The following is a 20,795-nucleotide window of genomic DNA, read 5'->3' on the forward strand; positions in this document are numbered from 1 at the left end:
ATCAAGGTATTTTACCTTGGAGGGTGTCACAGCCAAGCCTGATCCTGTTCTCACCGAATGTTCACATGTGTGTCCTTTACAGCAAAAGTCACTGGATAGAGATGAGGAGCAGAAACCTTGCTGAGATCAGATAACTCAGCAGTGATTAGATATCAAACCCATAACGATACAGTTTACTGCTACACAGGTGACACTTATGCCATCACGCCATCAGAGAAGCCTCGGGGGCACATTTAATCCTCTCTTAAAAACTGGTTTCACTGATTAAAATCTAATTGAAGAGGAAATTGAACAGTTACATTTCCCGATCAATGTGTTGTGAAGCCAATTGCATTTCAGAGGAAGTCTGGCCTTTGAAAAACTGAATATGGAGATTAGGGTCTTTGTACTTTTCACATGAAGCCACTGGTAGTCATTAACAGGCACAGTGTTTCTTCCTTAGAAGTCATAACATGTATCATGTCCATAAACACAAAACTAAAATAAAAAATGTACTTTACATTCAGTCTAAAATAAAAAAAAGTGATTTGAAATAAATATTCAACAGCACAGAGCTAAGGCCCCATTCACCCTTCACTTAGAATATGTGATACCAAAAAGCTATTCTGTATGCGAGTAGAATTCGGCAACACGTGCAAGTCAGTGTGGGGTACAAATACAGGGTACACGACATTGCAAATTAACGCATAGAATATATTTGTACTGAAATAGATTGCACAATATAAAGAGAAGCAACGTGGATCGGAACTGAATTCAGCTGTTTGTGGCTTTTTGGTACGGGGCAGAATTCCTGAGAAGATACAGGAATCAACAGGAGGCTTTATAATCTTCCAGACTAACCTTCTTTACAGCTGTCAAAATACACATTTTTAAACATCTGCAAAAGATGTGCATAAATTTTCAACCCTGAACCTCTCAGTATGAAGTATAGTTATTTCTGAGTACATCTTTAGAACTAACAATATTCTCGTTGTTTAGTTACAAACCAGTTCTCAACAGGTTTATCCTCCCATCAATACAGACTGACTAGACTCTTAACTTTCAATAATAGTTTGAAACAACTCAATCATTCATATAGGAGTAAATACGTATTTTTAATGTAACTGGGAAGTACTGCAGTAAGTCCTATGTTTTATTTACTCACACGTTTATTGTTCCCCTATTTAATATCTTGCCCTTACCTAAATTGATATTCACCATTGTGTTCTATGGGCTTAATTGTTCCAGATCTTCGTGTATGTATCCTTTGTGTATGTATACAAGTGCCGTGTATCCTCTTTTAAATTGTCAACATAGCTTAGAATCATAAGAATTTGTTATATTAAGATAAGTGCCGTGCTTCAAATTATTTATGAATAGTGTGGAGAAGGGATCCAGAATGTGTAAGTTTGCTCGCTGCTCCCCATTCCACCCCTGCTCAGACAGAGCATTTTCCATTTATCTTCACAATCTGCTTTCTATTGCTACGACAGTTTCAAATCCGACTAGATAGTTTATCATTAATTATTTGAGTCTTAGATCTGGTACTTGACTTAAAGGTCCTCACCTTCACCTATAAATTCCTTCACATCTCCCTATCATCCCTAGCATCTCCCTATCTCTGTGACCCACTCTTCTGCTCATCCCCTCACTCGGCTAACTCGTGCCTGCTGAGGATCTTCGGCCCCTCCACGCCACCATCAGTAGCCGAGCCTTCAGCTGTTATAGCCCTAACTTCTGGAACTCCCTTCCTCTACCCCTCTGCTTACCCCCTCTGTATCTGTCTGTAAATCCTAACTAAAAATCTTCCTCTTTAACTGCATTTGGTAACCTCCCATTTCCCCAATCTTTGTTCCGCTTTCCCTTTCCTCAGCATCCAACTCAGTCCTTGGGAAGCATTCTGAGCTATTATCCTACGTGAAGAGTGCTATACAAATGCATTTTTTTGTGATTGGTACTTTATCAAAGATCTTCATCAAAAAGCAAAATATTAAGCTAAATAAACAAATGTAAAAAAAACAGCAAATAAACAGATTTATCCCTCCAAAACCAAAAACAATAATAAATTGGTTATTTTCAATCCATGACTGTTTGTGGGACATTGCTGTGTGCAATTGGCTGCCGCGTTTCGCCCACAAATATACAGTCAATTCACTTTACAGTATATTCTGTGAAGCGCTTTGGGACGTCCTCCCGACGTGAAAAGCGCTATATCAAATGCAAGGATTATTATTATTATTTATTATTATTATAACAGTTGGCACAATATAATGAAGACCCATCATAACTTTGGTCTTACATTTTTTGGATATCAGTACCTGTGATAAGGTACTTTATGTATGAACTTTATTTTACAATTGTGGTTTGGCCCATCTACCATATGCAAGTATATAATAATCCTTGCATTTATAATAATCCTTGCATTTGATATAGCGCTTTTCACATCTTCTCGACGTCTCAAAGCGCTTCACAGAATAGACTGTAAAATGAACTGACCGTATATTTGTGGGCGAAACGCAGCAGCCAGTTGCGCACAGCAGTGTCCCACAAACGGTCATGGATTGAAAATGACCAATTTATTATTGTTTTGTTTTGGAGGGATTATTATTAGGCGTGTGGAGTAAGGAAACTTGCTCAAGGTTTCGCCCTTTAAACATATATGCATAGTGAACAAAGAAACAATCATTGTACATGATGTCAATTCAAGAATAATGGTATAAGACTCCTCAAAGTAAATACAAGTTTGTCAAATAAGTTTTCCGGAAAGGAAGGCTGCTTTAAAATATTGTTTTGGCATTTGATTAACTCTGCAAGAAGTTCCCAGGCATCACAGAGAAATCCAAATTAACTTGGTCCCAAGTGACACAAGTTGTGTGCTATCGCAACCTTGAATAGCTTAAGTGGCTTCACTCAGCAGCATAAAAGTAACATGTCGAAAGACAGGGTCAAGTGAAGACACAAGGCTTCACCGATCAGTCTGGCACCACTTTGTGCCATTCCCCTCTTCTTTGGTACAGAGGCACAAAGATAGGACTTTTGTCAGTTCTCAAAGTAAGTGACTAAACTGAGTGTGATCTTTTCCTTTTTGTGCTGTTTAAACATACTGCAGTCAGACTCAAAGTCTACCTTCTTGTCTTCGTGTAACATTAGCATTATGGTGTTGAGCTCCAGTGAGAGTCCCCAGACTCCACCAGGGAAGTCTCTCAATGGATTTTGTGAGTGTTCCCAAATGATAATGGCTAGAGGAGGTCAAAAGTTAAAACAACTGATCTCCACTGGTCTTCCCCACAAGGTCAGGAAAAGGTGAGATGAACTTCAGTCAAATGTTTTGGGTAGATTTGAGAATGACCACTCAGTTACATATTAGAATACAGACTACTGTGATAAATACACATCTCTGCTTTTCAACTCCAGTAATAAATCAGGGCAATCAGTTCATAAAAATGATGCAAGCCTTTTTAAGATTGTTTTGATATTGTAAGATTTTCATTTTTTTCCACAAGATTCAGAAGAAAAGGTGCCACTACCATGCAGGTCCAAACAGCAGACTTCAAAACATCATTGTAAAGGGCCTTAACACATGCCCTTATCTGCTTGGAGTCCAAGATTAGTGTGCGATCATAATCCACTCATGACAGAATCAAGCCAGCCCTCTGTGGCAATCTCGGTAGTCCGGTTCCTGAGCCAGGCGGGTTTGCTGTATTCTAGGGCACTGCCAATGACAGCACAGGCAGCCTGGCTCATCGGCAGGACCTGGAAGAGAAGACCAGTCACTGGGGTCGGAGAGTCATCCCGCTCAGCTCCTGTTAGCCATGCAAGCTAAAGCCGAAACGGGTAGGGTATTCCTCCCTGGTCACGGGAAATTTTGCCAGACAATAATATCAATGGCAAACTATGGGGTTTTAGCTGGTTAGACTTCAGAAGTACCCACGCACACACTGGGGCCCCAAGCCTTGGCTCTTGCAAGCTGCCCGAAATTAGACAAGCAGAATGCATCCCTCCAGGGAGAGAGTGTGCATTCCACTCCAACAATCTACCTCTGGGATTTCCACGTGTAGGTGGGTTCCATGGAAATCTCAGTTTGGTTTGGATACTCTTAAGCACAGTGATGGGTTTCCGCTTGTGTCAGATACTCGGCTGACCCAACAAAAAATTCCAAAAAGTTATTGATGTATTATATGAAACACATAACAGAATGTGGAATTTCTAAAGGGATTATGACCTGTGGGAACCCCACCCAAATCTTTATTTACATGACTCAGATACTTTACGTTGTTGCCTCTAACGGTTTCTCCTCCAGTCACCGCACTGTCACGTCTGGTGTCCCCCAGGGCTCTGTCCTTGGCCCTCTCCTCTTTAATATCTACATGCTCCCCCTTGGTGACATCATCCGCAGGCATGGGGTCAACTTCCACATGTATGCGGATGACACCTAACTCTATTTTTCTGTCTCCACCCTCAATTCCAGGACCACAATTGTCCTGACATCAAGTCCTGTTGAATGTGAACAAGACTGAGGCTCTCCCGATTGGCTCGCACCAGCACCTCAGCATCTCAGGCTCTGGTAACATCAACCTCCATGGTTGCACACTTCAACTCACCAGCCAGTCAGGAACCTAGGTGTCTTGTTCAACCCTCAATTGTCTTTTCTCCCCCAAATCCAAGCCATGACCCGCTCTGCCTTCCCTCACCTCCATAACATCGCTGGACTCCGCCACTACCCCCCAGGCCGCTGAAACTCTTGTTCATGCCTTCATCACCACCAGGCTCGACTATACAAATGCCCTGCTTGTCGGCCTTCCCAACTCCTCCCTCCACAGGCTGCAGATAATCCCGAACTCTGCAGCCCGTGTCCTCTCCCGCACCAAGCTCCGTGATCTCATCTCCACCACTCTCGCCCGACCCCATTGGCTCCCTATCCTTCAGAGGATCCAGTTCAAGATCCTGGTCCTCACATACAAAGCCCTTCATGGCCCCACCCTACCTCTGCGATCTCCTAACCTCCTACCACCTCGCCCGTTCCCTCCGCTCAGCCGGCTCTGGCCTGATCCACATCCCCCGACCCACCCGCCCCATTGACGGGAGAGCCTTCAGCCACTCTGCCTTCAACCTCTGGAATTCCATCCCCCAGTCATTCCGTCTCACACCCTCCTTAGCCTCCTTCAAGTCCTGCCTCAAGACCCTCCTCTTTGACCATGCCATCGTCCACGCCCCTTCCCCTCCCCTCCCTTCTCCCCCCTGACCCCAGCTCGGGTCTGAAATGCTGTACTCTGTCCAACACCTTGGGAAATCCTCCCAACATGAAAAGCCCTATACAAATATAATCTTGTTGTTGTTCATTGAAGAATCTCAGTTGCAATTCTCCATGTTAGATCCACAGAAGAGTGTGTTTTCAGCACAGCACAGGATCCAAAGGCACTCTTCACTGCCTTGTAAACTTTTACAGTCCAACTACTATTTAAAGATTTCTGTGGAGTTGTCAAATAAATGCTGTATAACAACAAAGATTATTGGCATAAATTTTCAATATGAATTCAATCTATGGAGCAAGTAATGTATACTGCAGGCTCTGGATTTATCCTGAGACATGTAGCGCAATTTTATTCACTCCCTATTGTCATGTCTAGGTATTTGAGCACTGCAAAACATTTGTAGATATGGTGTTCTTTTATTTCTAAGGTTTTTTGCTTTGTTAAATCTGATACACCACTGGTCATATATTGTTCACCAGTCTTATCACAAGTTAAAACACAATGGAGAAATTCTAATTTGTATTTGAATTGCATTTTTAACACTAAACTTAAAACAAACACCCCAAATCTGTGTTTAACCTAGTTATGTCCATGTTACCCAAGTCTACAATAATCCAAATACAATCATTTAGAAAAACAAAATCTGAGTTGTGCAATCAGATTTGGAAACAGCTTCGGAGCTGAATCCTACTATGACACAATTCTTTTTGAGCTCTCTAATTGTAACACATACACCTGTCACTGTAACACATCAACAGGAATATCAGATTACTAAACCTCACTCAAGTGCAATCCTCTTTGCAGACTGTGGCTTGCTTTCCCAGAAGGTGTCAGCTTCTGCTGCATCCGAAGAGATAATGGCATGTGTTTGGTGGGAGATTTTAAGTCCGTTCATTTCTCAGTGAACAATTATTTTGATGAACAGACTCAGAGGAAAGCTAAAGACTATTTTTGTCCCATGATGTTCACTGTACAAATATATCTCTTATAAGTCAGAAGCAGTCATTGTGTCTGTGTCTTAAAACTGTGTCATTTCCATCCAGCTACTGTCAAAATGAGCACCACTTAGTTTGATAGATGGTGCAAGCCTTCTTAGTGAAATGTGGGGAACAGGTGCAACAAGTGTTGAAAAAATCTCGACTGCAGGTTTTTGGAATACATTACATTGGAGTGGCCCAGAGATATTGGAGGACGTTTGGCCCATCTGACAGACCAGCAGATGCATGCCTTCTTAATTACCTGAATACATGATGCAGTGCAGGTGCAGTAATCCACAGTAGTCTCTTAATCCCCAGATTACAAAAATATTAGTTGTGCTGCTAAATTTGAAAAAGTCCAGTTGTCTACTTTTTAAATCATTTGTTGATCCTGATATGGCCAAGAACCTATTGTGAATGATTTACTATCACATTTTCACCATATAGAAATCAGTGTAAGTTTGTTCCATTATCATAATCGGTCTTTGACACCCAGAAAGAAACTATCCTGAAACAAGCCTTACTTTTACCACTTTACTTTTTTAATATAAATTTTAGGTTTACACACAGGATAGAACGAGTACTGAAGGGGCTGGTTTCTTATCATTTAAATGGGTATATGCTACCAAGGTTGATTACTCAGTAGCCCAAACTTAATTTTGAATTTGATACCCAACAAATTTCTACCCAACTGTCAGAATACAAATTGCAATCTATAGATTTGTGATTCTCTGGTGACTTTTTTTAAAAAAGGTTAGGTTAGTTTTCAAAAAATATAAAAGAAATATTTTAATTTAGTCGTTTTGCCTAGACCAATACATTTTCCCTCTCATCCCGGCAACCAAAAATTGACACAATAGTTTTCATGTACCGTATAGATAAATAGTTATTAGCAGTACATCGATACTCTGTTTAGAAATACAGTACTGTATGCAGTTAGTGCCCCAGTCTCATACATATTAATAGCTGGCTGTGCTCCCCCCATAACTAGGACTTGATACATAATATAATGTATAAAGTTGTCCCCTCCTGTGGAAATAGAAATTGGAAACATATGTTCTACAAAATATAGTTCAGGTTCCTGCACATCAGATTCACAGCTATTTAATGTTTCTGAAAAATAAATACGCTCAGCCTAAAATGTTTAATACATTCTGTAAAAACAATCTAAAAAAATTTCTATTGTCATAGTTCAACATTACTAATATTTTGTATGTTTTGTTTAGAAATGCAATGGAGTCAGTGGTATATAATTATTTTGGTGTCTATTAGCCAACTCTAGTCCCCTTCCATTTTCACATTAAAACACAATTAAAGTAAATACAGTATTGCTTTTGGTTGTACGTTTTGCAATAGTATTGGTATGTGCAGATGCCACAAGTGAATCACACATGACTATCTGTGTGACTCGCAGATTCTGGCCCATAATTATTTTTATAAATCAGTGTTGCAACTGTAGTCAACAGGTGCACTGTCAAATGCTGATCACGCCAATAACGCCGCCAAGGTATGATGGGAATGGTACATCTGCTGGAACAGTGGTGAGGTTAGATGACAGTTTATTGATGTAACTTGTGTGCTGTAACACAGTTCAGAACAACAAATTAGTCAATATGCATGGGTCATTGTGAATTATGCAGCCGCCATGGCGCACAGTAAATGAGCAAATGAGTTCAGAGCTTAAGGAGTTATCATTTGGTACTGCTGGAGGAATTCTTTGCAGCAGAGGTTATTTAAAGGAAGATGGTCATACTTTACCTTCTTAGTAGAGTGTCTGCAAAGGAAGGAGGACTGGAGCAGCTTCCTGCATAGTATTTGTAATCACTTAACACAGCTGAAATTGTTTTAAATAGAATACCAGTAAGTTTTATCCAACATCTGATTGTCACTCACTAACATTACATTTCCTGTTATTGTCCTAAAATGAAAAGTAGTCTTAACTAACACGTTGATGTGAGTCAAATGGCCTCTCATGTCTGCTGTGCGTGACAAGGATATAGGCAGCATGGCACACTGTGAAACAGTAGATGTATATGTTGGGGTGGGAGGAAGGGGGCGGAGAGAAAGAGCAACAGGATATTACTTAGCCTATTGGATATAATTTAGCTAGATTATATCTTGTAAAATAACATGCTAATTCCTTACAAAGCACAGTAAAGAAAGTGAACAGGATCTTGGGAGTGGATTACTAAAGGGAGAGAGCATAAATTGCGTGAAGTGACACTAAAAACAGAGAAATGGTTCAATTCTATCTAGAGAATTTTGCAAAATTTTGGGTTGCTGCATTACAGTGAAGTGCATCTTTGCACTGAAACAATAAAGAGGAACTAGATTGTTCCAGTAATTGGAATTAGACACCGGAGTTATAAGGAAAGGCTATGAAATCTAGGAATGCTTAACAAACATCTAATATTGTTAAACATATGTCAGGCTGGCTCAACTGGCATTACTTCCGGCCTTGGGCCAGAGACTGTGGTTCAAGACCTAGGACTTTAGCTCACAGTCTACGTTAACAGTGCAGGCATTATTATTATTATTATTATTATACATTATTATTATTATTATTATGTGGTGAAAGGTTCACCATCAAGAAATATCAGCAGTTCGATGAGACTGTGAATCAAGGTCTTATCTGCCTGTTCCTCAGGTGGAAATGAAAGTTCCTGCAACATTTTTTGTTAAGGGAATTAAGTTTCTCCCAATGTCAGCAAACAATCTTCCAGGTAAAATTAACCAATAATCTCATTTCGTAGGACTGCTTTAATGGCTGCTACACCTGCCTCCAAAATTGGTCATTATAATTGACAGCTATTATTCTGAAGCACTTTGAGAATCTTAACATGAAAATCATTATAAATATCCAAGTTCTTATTCACTAAAAGGGGATACATACATTTTACACTAAATACAGTGAAATGTTAAAGGAAAAGTTTCTTAATGTTCCTGGGTATTGTTTCATTCCCTTTAATGTCTATATCTTACTCACCATGATTCTTATTAAAGAAGCAATAAGATGTATGAAGAAAGAATCAATGCCTGGTCAAATACTTCTGTCTAATAAATATCCCATTACTAAGATACCCAACCATCCATGAACTGACTTGTACTGTGCTGAGGGTCGACATTAAAACTTGTACAAACAATCGATAATGTTGAGAGTGTTTTTCTACCTAGTCTTTCAACTATGGTCGTGTTAAATTTCACTTCCCCTTCCTGGCTGACTCAATGAGTTTCCTTGAATACAACAGTTACCAAGTTCCAGTAGCATGAGTGAAAACCCATTTTCAACCGTTCCATTCCCATTAAGTGCTTGAAAAACCCTTTCTACAGATTAAAGTTGTGCTTCAAGAAATAACAGGGATGTTATAGACATCAAACTATAATATTTTAGACTACATTTGTGCTTTGCTTTCCTTAGGTGACCTTTCTTTTTCCTCAGTTAATTGCAGTGTACATTTTCTTTCTTATGTTTTTATTTTCATGTTGTTTTACTAGTTTTCAGCCCAGTGTAAAGCTGCTCACTCATCTCAGTTCAGAGTGAAATGCATCTGCAAAGCAACACCGGGGGAAGGTTAGAGTAGAATAGTCTCGCCAGTCACCCTGGGTTCCTTTCACTACAAATAAACCGGTGTTGATTTCCTATTGGGGCTCCAGCTGAAAAATACATTCACAACTGTCTGCTTATCTGATAGCAATAACATTATGGTCAGACCTTGTTAAACCAACAGGCTTAAGATGAATTTTCATGTGTGGTCCAATGAGAGTGCCACCTTAAATAAGGAATAACTAGTCTTACAATAGAGTTAAAACTGAACCAGACTTGTATGATATAGTACAAACACTTTGTATTGACTTCAGTCAAATGGCATATAAATCAACAAGGAGTGTCCGTCTCAAAGAGTTATTCAGACTGTAAACTTGAGGTATATAGCAATCAGCAACATTCAATACCACCTACTATTTCTGAACAGTTTAAATATGTTTGGTGCCTTGTTTTCTTCCATCGTTTTTATTATTGTAGCCATGGCTCAACAGCAAATCATTTGCTGTTGTTTCGCACAGCCTGAATTTGTTTGTTCATATTATAATACAAATCTTAAAATGATATAAAACGGAAAAAAGTGACAGTAAGCAGTACAGAAGGACTCGTCAGCCTTAACATTATAAGAAGACATTAAGGTAGCCACAATTCAAATCACTGAAACTTCAGCATTTGATGTCTGACTCTACATGAAAAATCTGTTAAAAGCCGGCTTTACTTTACATCAGTTCTTTTAAAAGGTTGTTTTTATTCACTTTTCTCCCCGATCATTGCCAGTAGTACCACTTAGGCATCAAAGGAGTAACATTCCACCTGCTATTGTGTCATACATTTCCACAATAGACAATCATAGTGGGATTTTCCAGTTCTAAATGTACGAGTACATTGACAACTCAAGAAACACAGTGGCAAACAGGATATCAATTCTCCAGATTCCAAACAGTTGGGCCTTGGGCAGCAAACAGTTGGTTTAGTAATAAGAAGATCTACTCTATTATATTTTGAAAACATATTATAATCATATTCCCCTGTGATACCCACTTCAATTGATTCCCAAAGGTACCTTGGAGCACAGTATGATAGGAACACCGACTGCATCTTTAGGTCTAATATTTGTTTTCAAGATTTCAAAAGACTTGAATTGGGACTCAGATCCATAAAACAAGGGCAGATGCAGGTTGAAGTCTGAGTGTATTCAGCTCCTGATCTATGCCATATTGAGTAGAAAGACACCAAGCAGAAGCTGTGGAATCTCTCAACAAAGGAGGGCAATTCCAAGAAGAGAATTATTCCTGGGTGGTCTCTGGTGCCTCCTGGCTGGCTGGGAACATGCTGCGCTGGTTCTCTTCGCTGGAAGCATTAGACCAGGCAGACAAATAAGTTGGCTGAAAGTAAACTAGGCAACATACCTGAATTACAATAATAAATATTATATTATAACTGAATTGAATGCATAATAAAAAATACTGTATACATATTTTCCGGTTAGAATTAAATAAGCCTCACAACTTAACAGAACAGCACTAAAATAATGAATGGCATCAGGTTTTATACAGTAAAGGGAAATCACATGTATTTATATCAGTCATTATCTTAAAAAGGTATGGGTTTCTTCACTTCACTTCCTTTGTGAGGTTCTTCACACTGCAACTGCTAATGTTGGAAATCTAAAACAAACAGATTATAAGAAAAGGTCTTGTTTTAAATTCAATTTGTTTTTAAAAAGAATATAAATTGAACAGAGTACTGTTTGTTCTAACAACCCAGGGCCTATGATCTTGCAAGGGAGCCACTGTACAGGAGATAGTTATGCATTCCTACACCCACCTGCATCTTGTTTGGGCATCATTCCTCAGATTAAGAGAAGATAAACTCAACAATTCATCAACCTCCTGTGCAACATCACTCTTAGCAAAATTAACAAACATCTGTGATTAAAAATAAAAAATGCTGCCACTTCTTTAGTGTTTTTATCGAGAATGTGGAAGCTATTACTCAAAGCACAGGACAAATGGCTGGAGAACCATTTAAGACACAGTCCCATAGTTACCTGCTAAAACAGTAGATCTCTGACCCTGTCCATTTAGACAGTCTAGGCAGTAAGAACAACATTGAAGTAATGAATAGCATTCCTTCCTCAACATATTGATAAGAAAATAAACAGATGTTACACAATTCAAAGATTAACCCATAGATTCTAATTTTGGATGATTTCTGAACCTTGTTTTGTACATGAGCAACAAATCATTGTCAGTTTGAAACCGTTTGTGAGTTTCACTATTTCATTTTATAAATCAGGTACTAATAAGGTACTAAATAAGTATTTCAATCCATCGAATGAGATATTACACTGAAATGTCATCTGCCTATCTAGGTGGAAGGTAAGATCTCATAACACTAAAGTTTTTTTTACATTTGTCCTATTCTGCATTCCACATTCATTTAAAAAAAGGATTAATTGGTTATTCATCTGATTGCTATTTGTGGGCTACTTCTAGCACAGATTTGCTGTCTTGTTTGCCTACGTTGCAGCCACCGCAGTTCAAAGTCAGGACAAACCAATTCATTATGTATCTCTTTGACATGAGAACAACAGAGAACAGCAGTTATAGTGCAGCACATGCATGCTTATAAGCATCTAGCTTATATTGAAAATATTTGAAAATAAAATACATAAAATACTAGTTTTGTAGTAATCTAGTAGTTTATTACCATTTGTTCCCAGTGTCAAACAGTCCAGCAGACAACTAAGTCCCATTTTAGTGCAGAAATACGATTGCATTTTCCTCAAAGACTAAAATTAGAGATGCTCCATCTATTTAAGGGAATGTTTAAGAGCCATTGAAAATTGAAATTAGGAGTTCAGTCAAATAACTGTAGTAATATATATCATACAGAGACTGTTTTTTATTTCAGATTTCCAGCTCTACAGTATTTTGCCTTTTATTACAAATTAGACCCTCCCGTCCCCCTTCTCATAATGTGGAAAGGCATGAGATAGCATTTCCACTTTTTCCCATTAAACTTGCAATATCCTTAAGAGTGCACATAACATAGACAGCCAACTGCAATCCCATCCTATAACGTTATGATGTTATATGTTAATGACACCTGTTGGTGCATTCTGTGTTGTTGTCTAATGGTGTTCACAGTAAAAGACTATCGGAAATCTGAGCTACTCACCAGGAAATTCTAAGGTCAATCTACATTGTCATGCTCGAAAGGTTAAAATAAGAGGAACATAAGGAGAAAACTCACAATTCACTGTGTTAAACAGAAATACCAAATATAGTTTTCACTTGCTGAAATCTTTGTTTTATTGGTTGCAACTAATCTCGTTAGTAAAACAGGCAAACAGGTTGCAATCACATCTAACATATTGAAGCACATTAGAGAGGAGTGATGCTACACAACTGAACAATTTAAACACACAATTGTGGTGTTCTGTGCAACCAGACCACGACACATGAGGAGAAAACTGAAATAAGCTGTTTATTCTTTAGTGGCAATATGATCAGATCTCTAATAACACGAAAAAAAAGGTTTTTCATTCTGAAAAATGTTCAACGCAGCATAGAGGAGCAAGTTCAGTGTGATTTGTACTATCAAGCTAATACTGTGAGGGTATGCATTTCTCTGCACCTGAAATAGCCTCCTTCAGACATATCGCAGAGAGTAAAAAATATAAAACTGATTTGTAAAGTACCTATATCTTTCAAATGCAGTGAATTACTCCTTAAGGAAGGGCTAATAAAGTAAGTGTTATTGAACCAAGTATTACATGGAATACCAAGCCACCCAAAAGCATTCTCTGTTTAAGGAAATATACTAGGATTCAAATGACATTGAAACAAAGCAGATTTCTCCTTGATCCAGCTCCATCTGAATAAACATAGAGAGGATCAGACAAGTAAAAGTCTAAGAAAGAAGTTGGCATACAAAGGACTTCAATGTTCTGTAAATAATGACATGGGATGGTCCTACAACAGCTACAACCAGGCATTTGACCAGTGTTTTTGTTATCTGGTTTCATACCTTACAGTTATAATAATAATAATAATCCTTACATTTGATATAGCGCTTTTCACGTCGGGAGGACGTCCCAAAGCGCTTCACAGAAGACACTGTAAAGTGAATTGACTGTACATTTGTGGGTGAACGCAGCAGCCAATTGCGCACAGCAATGTCCCACAAACAGTCGTAGATTGAAAATGACCAATTTATTATTGTTTTTTTGGTTTTGGAGGGATTATTATTAGGCGTGTGGAGTAAGGAAACTTGCCCAAAGTTTCGCCCTGCCTGGAATTGAACTCAGGTCTCTCGCTTACAAAGCGAGTGCTCTAACCACTGAGCTACAGGACTCCACAGGACTCCAGTTAACATCAAGCAAAAAGTATTTCAGTTCAAAGAGGACACAAGCAATTGTTTCCAGTTTTTAATCCAAATAACGTATTTAATACTCAAGCATTTGACATTGGGCAATTGCCTCACATACTTGTTCTAATTATCTTTAATGTTAGAACAATTAGATTTATTGAAAGGGTTTAATAAGCCTGAAAGTCTACCTGTCGAGTCAATGATCTCTTTTACAGTAGGACACAATTGCACCATAAAATGTATACGGTATATCCTGAATAATGGTTATTCCCTAGTATCACAGTTTCAAAAATACTCCCATTTTGTTGGCCCTTCCTGCCACAGGACGTGATAAACCGGAGGACTTTCAGCAGAGTTGCTGTTGCAGCCCCTCATCTGGTGAACTGACACAGCAAGCGCCACTGACTTCAGAAGACTCCCATGGGAAACATATGTGGACAATGCATTGTCTACCACATCTTAAAAATATATTACTATTGAAAATAACTTACATTATAATGAGTCACTGTAACACAATCACATGACCTCAGTTGATCACTTGAGACTTGCTATCATCATACGTGATGTCTTCTCAATATCTCGATTATGTTAAAGCTTTGTCAGTTTCTCCCTCCAACTAGATTTAGCCAATTTTGTTTATATTTGCAAAACAATTTGTAAATATCGAATCCATACGTGTCAAAGCTGATTCAATGGAACTCCACTTTGACGCCAGTTTCACATAAGTCAGAACTGAGCTCGGCATTCAAGTAAAGTTTCAGTGGGTCAGTTGTTCCAGTGCCTTGGGACATCCTCCCGATGTGAAAGATTCTATACAAATGTAATTTGCTGTTATTACATAATAACAATTCATTCTTTACAAATACTTTTGTGAATTGCACACAAAGTGTACAGTCAATTCACTTTACAGTATATTCTGTGAAGCGCTTTGAGACGTCTCGAAGATGTGATAAGGCACTATATCAACTGCAAGGATGATTATTATAACCCTCTGTTATCATGGTGGGCTGAGCCTCAACTTCCCTAATATTCAAAATAACAGTTGTAAATCCTAAGGGAATTAATACAAATAAACATACATATGCACACAGTGAAAATAATCAGTGCTCAAAAAGTTATTAGTAATGTCTCTACCAAGTTGCCCCCAAGGCTCTATGAGCCAAAGACAACAAATATCAACTGAAATAAATTTTATTGTAAATAAACTGCAAACATGGATAGAAAATATTAAACATTTATATATATTTGCAAAGCAGTGAAAAATCAAATATGCTGAGTTGCCAAAATAAATGTTTGTGAGAAAGTAATATTAATCTAAAGTTTTAATAAAAAGTAGTGATATACCATTCGGTTGTGGTGAGTTTTTTCCATTATGAGCCTTTTCTTATATATACCTACAGATTGTGCCAAAATGATCACGTAATTCAGCTATCCACAATGTTATCCTGTTATAAATGCAATAAACATTGTCTTCTTTAAAAATCCATTGCAACACTGCAGACTGATTTAGGTATAGGTAACAGATGAATGGACAGCTTACATTTGCATTGATTGACATGCATTAAGAGAGCAGCTCAGCAACAGTACAGCATCTATGAGTCACCATGCCATTTAACATGACAGCCATCTCACACTGTGTCTGCCATCAAAACATTATGATCATTCACAAGTATTTCCTCACAGGTGCTTGCTGGCAGACTGAAATATGCATTACAACCAGAAAACTAAAGTCAGTGTTTAAAAGAGTCATATAAAGATTCCAATTGGCACTTGGTGCCCCTCTTTCCAATAATGGTTGCCCACTCCAGTTCCACTCCACCCGCACTGGCAACATGCAAAGTTCTCTCCCCCAAAATCTCTCTTAGCTAAGGCAATGCAAGATGCCCATCACATGGAACATACAAACAATTACTAATGCACTATAACAAACCAATATTGTGATGATGTTTTAAAACATGTTATGAATAAATATTTAGTAAATGCAAAAACTATTTGTCATTTTGAAAGTAACTGAGACGTGAACTTCATTCAGCAGCTGTTGCAATCGTCACAAGAAGCAACAGTTCCAGTCTATTTAAAGGCAAAGCCACACATCAAAGGCAAAATACATTCTTGGCCTGTTTTAAAGCAGAAGCGGTATGGTTTATAACATTATAGCCCTGCCTGTAATATAGAAGCTCGCAGAGTATCAGGTCTAAGCAAAGTTGCTAAATTCAGAGACAGAGTTCTGAAGCTATGTGCATTTAACCCTCTTCAAAGATGATTATTTGAGTAGCATTGTTGGAGGACCTGGTAGGAATAATACAGGTTTGCAATAAAGGGAAGAAATAGAATATAAAAATCTTAAGAAAATGTATTACAACATACTCATGTATCACAACCTGTGATTTAAGCAATTATATTGCTTATTAATACTCTAGATAATTATTCTCTTCTCAGAAATACTTTTTTGCACAACAGAACAACAACAGAATAAAATACTTCTATTTGATATAACTCCTTTCAAGTCAGGAGAATATACTGTAAAGTGCAGTGACTATGCATTTTGTAGCAAATACAGCAGCTAAATTGCATGGGGCAATGTTCTATGAACAGCTCTGAAGTGACTGACCAACTTCACTTGAGGATTCTTGGGCAGGACACCAGGAGAATTCCCTTCTCTTTTCAAAATGCCATGAGCTCTTTAATATTTACCTGAACAGTCAGACCTTGGTTCATCTGAGGGATAGCACCTTCAACACATCTGTAGCACTGCATTGGAATGTTAGCCAAGACTATACGATTTCAAAGTCCCAGACTGAGGCTTGAACCCATAACCTCCTGACTCAGAGGCAAGATAGATAAAAAGGGAAAAATCCTGCAGTTCAATAGAACATTAATATTTTTTTCAATAAAACATAAAACTCAGATTGATATTGGTATCAAAATGATGTTATGTGATTTGTACTGAAGTATTCTAAGTCAAATTCAAGAAATCCTTTCAATAAGTTGTCAATAATAGAATCAGAGTAAAAAACACAATCGCTCATTTTGTATTGTGCAGTATACATGGGCAAAACAGCAATTTCATTTGAATAACAAGTATAAAACATACAGCAAAGTTCATGTCAGAGAATGTATGTTTCTAGATCCAAATCATTTTGGTGTGATTTTTTTCCCGAAACAAAGCAATTCTGAGAAACAACCACAGTATTCAGGTGTGAGGGAACAAAAAATTGCAGATAATTACAGGAAAGCATATTTAAAAAAAAATGAGGATTCCTTCTGATCACATGATAAACCACAAGTCATTTGTATCCCTAATGTGTATGAGTATCTTCCCTCTCTCCTACCTGCAACAGTTATTGCAAGTCTCACATTGCTGCTGTTGTTCTTTAAACTGGAATGTTTTAATCTGAAAATTCTAAGTGAAAAATCAAGGTCCATCATCTAATGTACTCAATAGAAGAGAAAAGATAAGATATTTTCTTTTGTTTTCTTACTGTTGTTCTCCTGAATCATATCCTACACATTTATTTACAAGGTCATCACATCCTGGATTTGTACAAAAACTAATCCCAACACTTGTGCCATAGCTTGCTTCCACCTGCAGAACCTCACATGTGCCCTGTTTACCACGGTCATCCCCTACTGCTAATAAAGTTCAAATTGTCATAACCTTAACCTCTTGAAGGAATTAAAAATGTATGCCTGCTGTGCTGAACAAAAAATAACACAGCATGAAGACATTTTATAATACATCCTGGTGTTTACATAAAGACAACTTGCTACCACAGCAATTCAGCCTTCACAAGAAACTGAAAGCAAAATAATAAGGGAACAGACAGATTGAAATTGCACCTAATGCATTCTGAACACCCGGCTATTAGGCGAAGGAAGAGTTTTTGATGGTGAGATTGAGCTCTAAAAATAAGAATAATAAATAAGAAATTTGGACATTATAAACAAGGCGGCAGTAATATTAATACTGAGAAATGCTTCAGCAAGCTAAGTAAAGACACTTCTGACAAAGAATAAAAATGAGTAGCAGTCCTTTAGTTTTACCTGGCTCAAGCAACAAAGTACACGTTAAAGACAATCAATTCTATGTTGATGGCTTCTCAGTTAATGCCAAGTACAAACTTGCTGCAGTGCATCTCATATGGATTCATTAATATAACCATATGTAATGATTAAGAATGCAGAATTCTAGACAGATTCTTACATTTCTTGCCATTTCTAATATTATCAGTACAGGGTCCACATTTCACAATAATTCACATTTCACACATCTGCAAAAACGTGAAGAAAAATTAATTATTCACATTATTACTAATTATATAGCAATACAAAAAAAGTCCTTGATTTCCATGTTCAATATTCACATGCTGCTCTTCCACAAGATTTGGGAAAGTGTATGGAATGGTGAGGGTGATGGGACAAATCCGAGATTTTGTCCCATCCACATTTTGTCAAGTGCTTTGGTGCATTCTTTGTGAACGGAGTGATATAAATACAGTCTTCAAACTCTAAATATACTATTAACATAAAATTTTTACCTTCTTTGCTTTTAGTTTCTCTATTGCTTACATTTCTGATTATACAGGGTAGCCTTGTTAGAATGTACCCAATTGAGTATGCTTCATGTAGAGCAGAAATCTATTGTTCTTTACAAGAGGCTGACAAGAAGGCTTCCCATACTGAAAAATGTCTGCCTTACAGTAATCAGATCAAACTGACATCACTTCCTGCAGATCTCATGCATGTTCATTATGCTCAAGAGTTCTTCTGAAGTAATTCCCTGTGTATTGCTACATATACGAATTTCATCACTTTGTGCAGGAAGAGACTTCAGTAGCTCTTTCTGCGCTCAGCGTACGTTGCATAGGAAGTGATATCAGCAGCAACCTGATGACCCATTTTTGCACACTTCATTATAACGCAGCCTCTGAGTTACAATGGGGTTGCCCACTATTATGGTAAGGATATTACCAGTCCTGTGGAGTCCTGTAGCTCAGTGGTTAGAGCACTCGCTTTGCAAGTGAGAGACCTGAGTTCAATTCCAGGCAGGTCAGGGCGAAACCTTGGGCAAGTTTCCTTACCCCACACGCCTAATAATAATCCCTTCAAAAAAACAAAAACAATAATTAAATTGGTCATTTTCAATCTACGACTGTTTGTGGGACATTGCTGTGCGCAATTGGCTGCCGCGTTCGCCCACAAATATACAGTCAATTCACTTTACAGTGTGTTCTGTGAAGCGCTTTGGGACGTCCTCCCGACGTGAAAAGCGCTATATCAAATGCAAGGATTATTATTATTATTATTAAAAAAATATTTTTTCTAGCAAAGAGGGGAAAGACTCACATTTGAAGAAATATAAAGTGGGAACTTATGTTAATTTGCACATGGAAATATATTTTGGCTTTCTAATATACTGTGTTATAATATAGTATTCCTATTTTACCCACTTATATATTTAGACTGCAGCCTTTTTAGGAAACATCTATGCGCTCATTGGAAGAGAATAGAATATAGGCAGCCTGTATAGACTGCCTGCCAAAAAAGCCTGTACCTTCAATCAAGCATTGCAGTTGGTAATTCACCATTAACTTTCTGATTGTTCAGCTGTTGACCTAAAGATCAAGGGGCAAAAGCAAAAACAACACTTCACAGATGGCCCTGTCTGTCACTAAATAGATGATATTGGGAAAGAACTGTAAACCACTCAGCAGAACCTTTCTCAACTGCTTCCCTACTTCAATCCAAAGGAAAGCAATTTAGCCAGAAGCCCAGGTTATGCTAAACCAGCTACAGCAACTATACTGAAATCGTTAGAAGCACAAGCAAGTTCTGCATCCTTTTCTTTAATGCATGTCTGATTATCGGAATTCATCAAAATATGCCTGGCACTTTAACGCTGAACACACCCATTTAAAGAGTTTAGAGGTTGCAAGTCAGTTAACAAATGTTTAAGAAGCATGCTTAGCTGGAGTTCCATGGAAATCTCGTTCTGCCATCCACAATGCTGACACCTGCAGGATGTGATGCTGCAGTAATGTATTCAGAAGATGCAACAACCTGATCTCATGAAATCTATTCTTTTTAAAACATGCATCAAACACACAAAATGTGGGAAGGGCCATCCCCATAAAATAAGTATAAAGCCAAGAGGGGCAATACCAGGTCACACATTAGAATCAAGGGTCGAGATTTATTCTGTAAGTATTTTCTTAAAAGTACTACAGAGAAACAACTTCAAAGTTTAAGACTAAATTCAACAATTTTTAAATTCTACACAGTATAAAATGTGACATAAATAGAGTATAAGAATGACCAAATTGGAATTTCTTCTCCCTGGCCTTACCGAAATACAACTGGCTTCTGTGTCTCTAGATAAAAACAGGGGGGAAATATAAATTAGAAAGGGTTCCCAATTCTTATTGCTATCCAGCAATTTTTGCTGGCCATATGTTTGTATGTCAATGAGGACAGGATCTGGCATGGTTGTGCTGCTCTCCATGTATTCCACCACCCACTGGCAAGGCTAAAACATGATGAATCACCACTTGGATAAGGGTGAACTGTAACCAAGGAAAACATAAACATCTTAAGAAGTGGAGACAATACTGCTTTTCAGTAAGTTTGTTTAACATAAAAATCTGATAAATCCAGAAACCACAATAGGTA

General features: G+C 38.0%; 1 non-coding gene across 1 annotated transcript; it reads right to left on the bottom strand.

The window, feature by feature from the left end:
• Positions 1 to 14,039: 14,039 nt before the first annotated feature.
• On the bottom strand, positions 14,040 to 14,111 carry trnat-ugu. The gene has a single exon. It is a non-coding gene; the product is annotated as a tRNA-Thr (tRNA).
• Positions 14,112 to 20,795: the final 6,684 nt, after the last annotated feature.

This window comes from Callorhinchus milii, unplaced genomic scaffold (assembly GCF_018977255.1).
Source record: "Callorhinchus milii isolate IMCB2004 unplaced genomic scaffold, IMCB_Cmil_1.0 Scaffold7, whole genome shotgun sequence".
In the NCBI taxonomy this organism is placed as follows: domain Eukaryota; kingdom Metazoa; phylum Chordata; class Chondrichthyes; order Chimaeriformes; family Callorhinchidae; genus Callorhinchus; species Callorhinchus milii.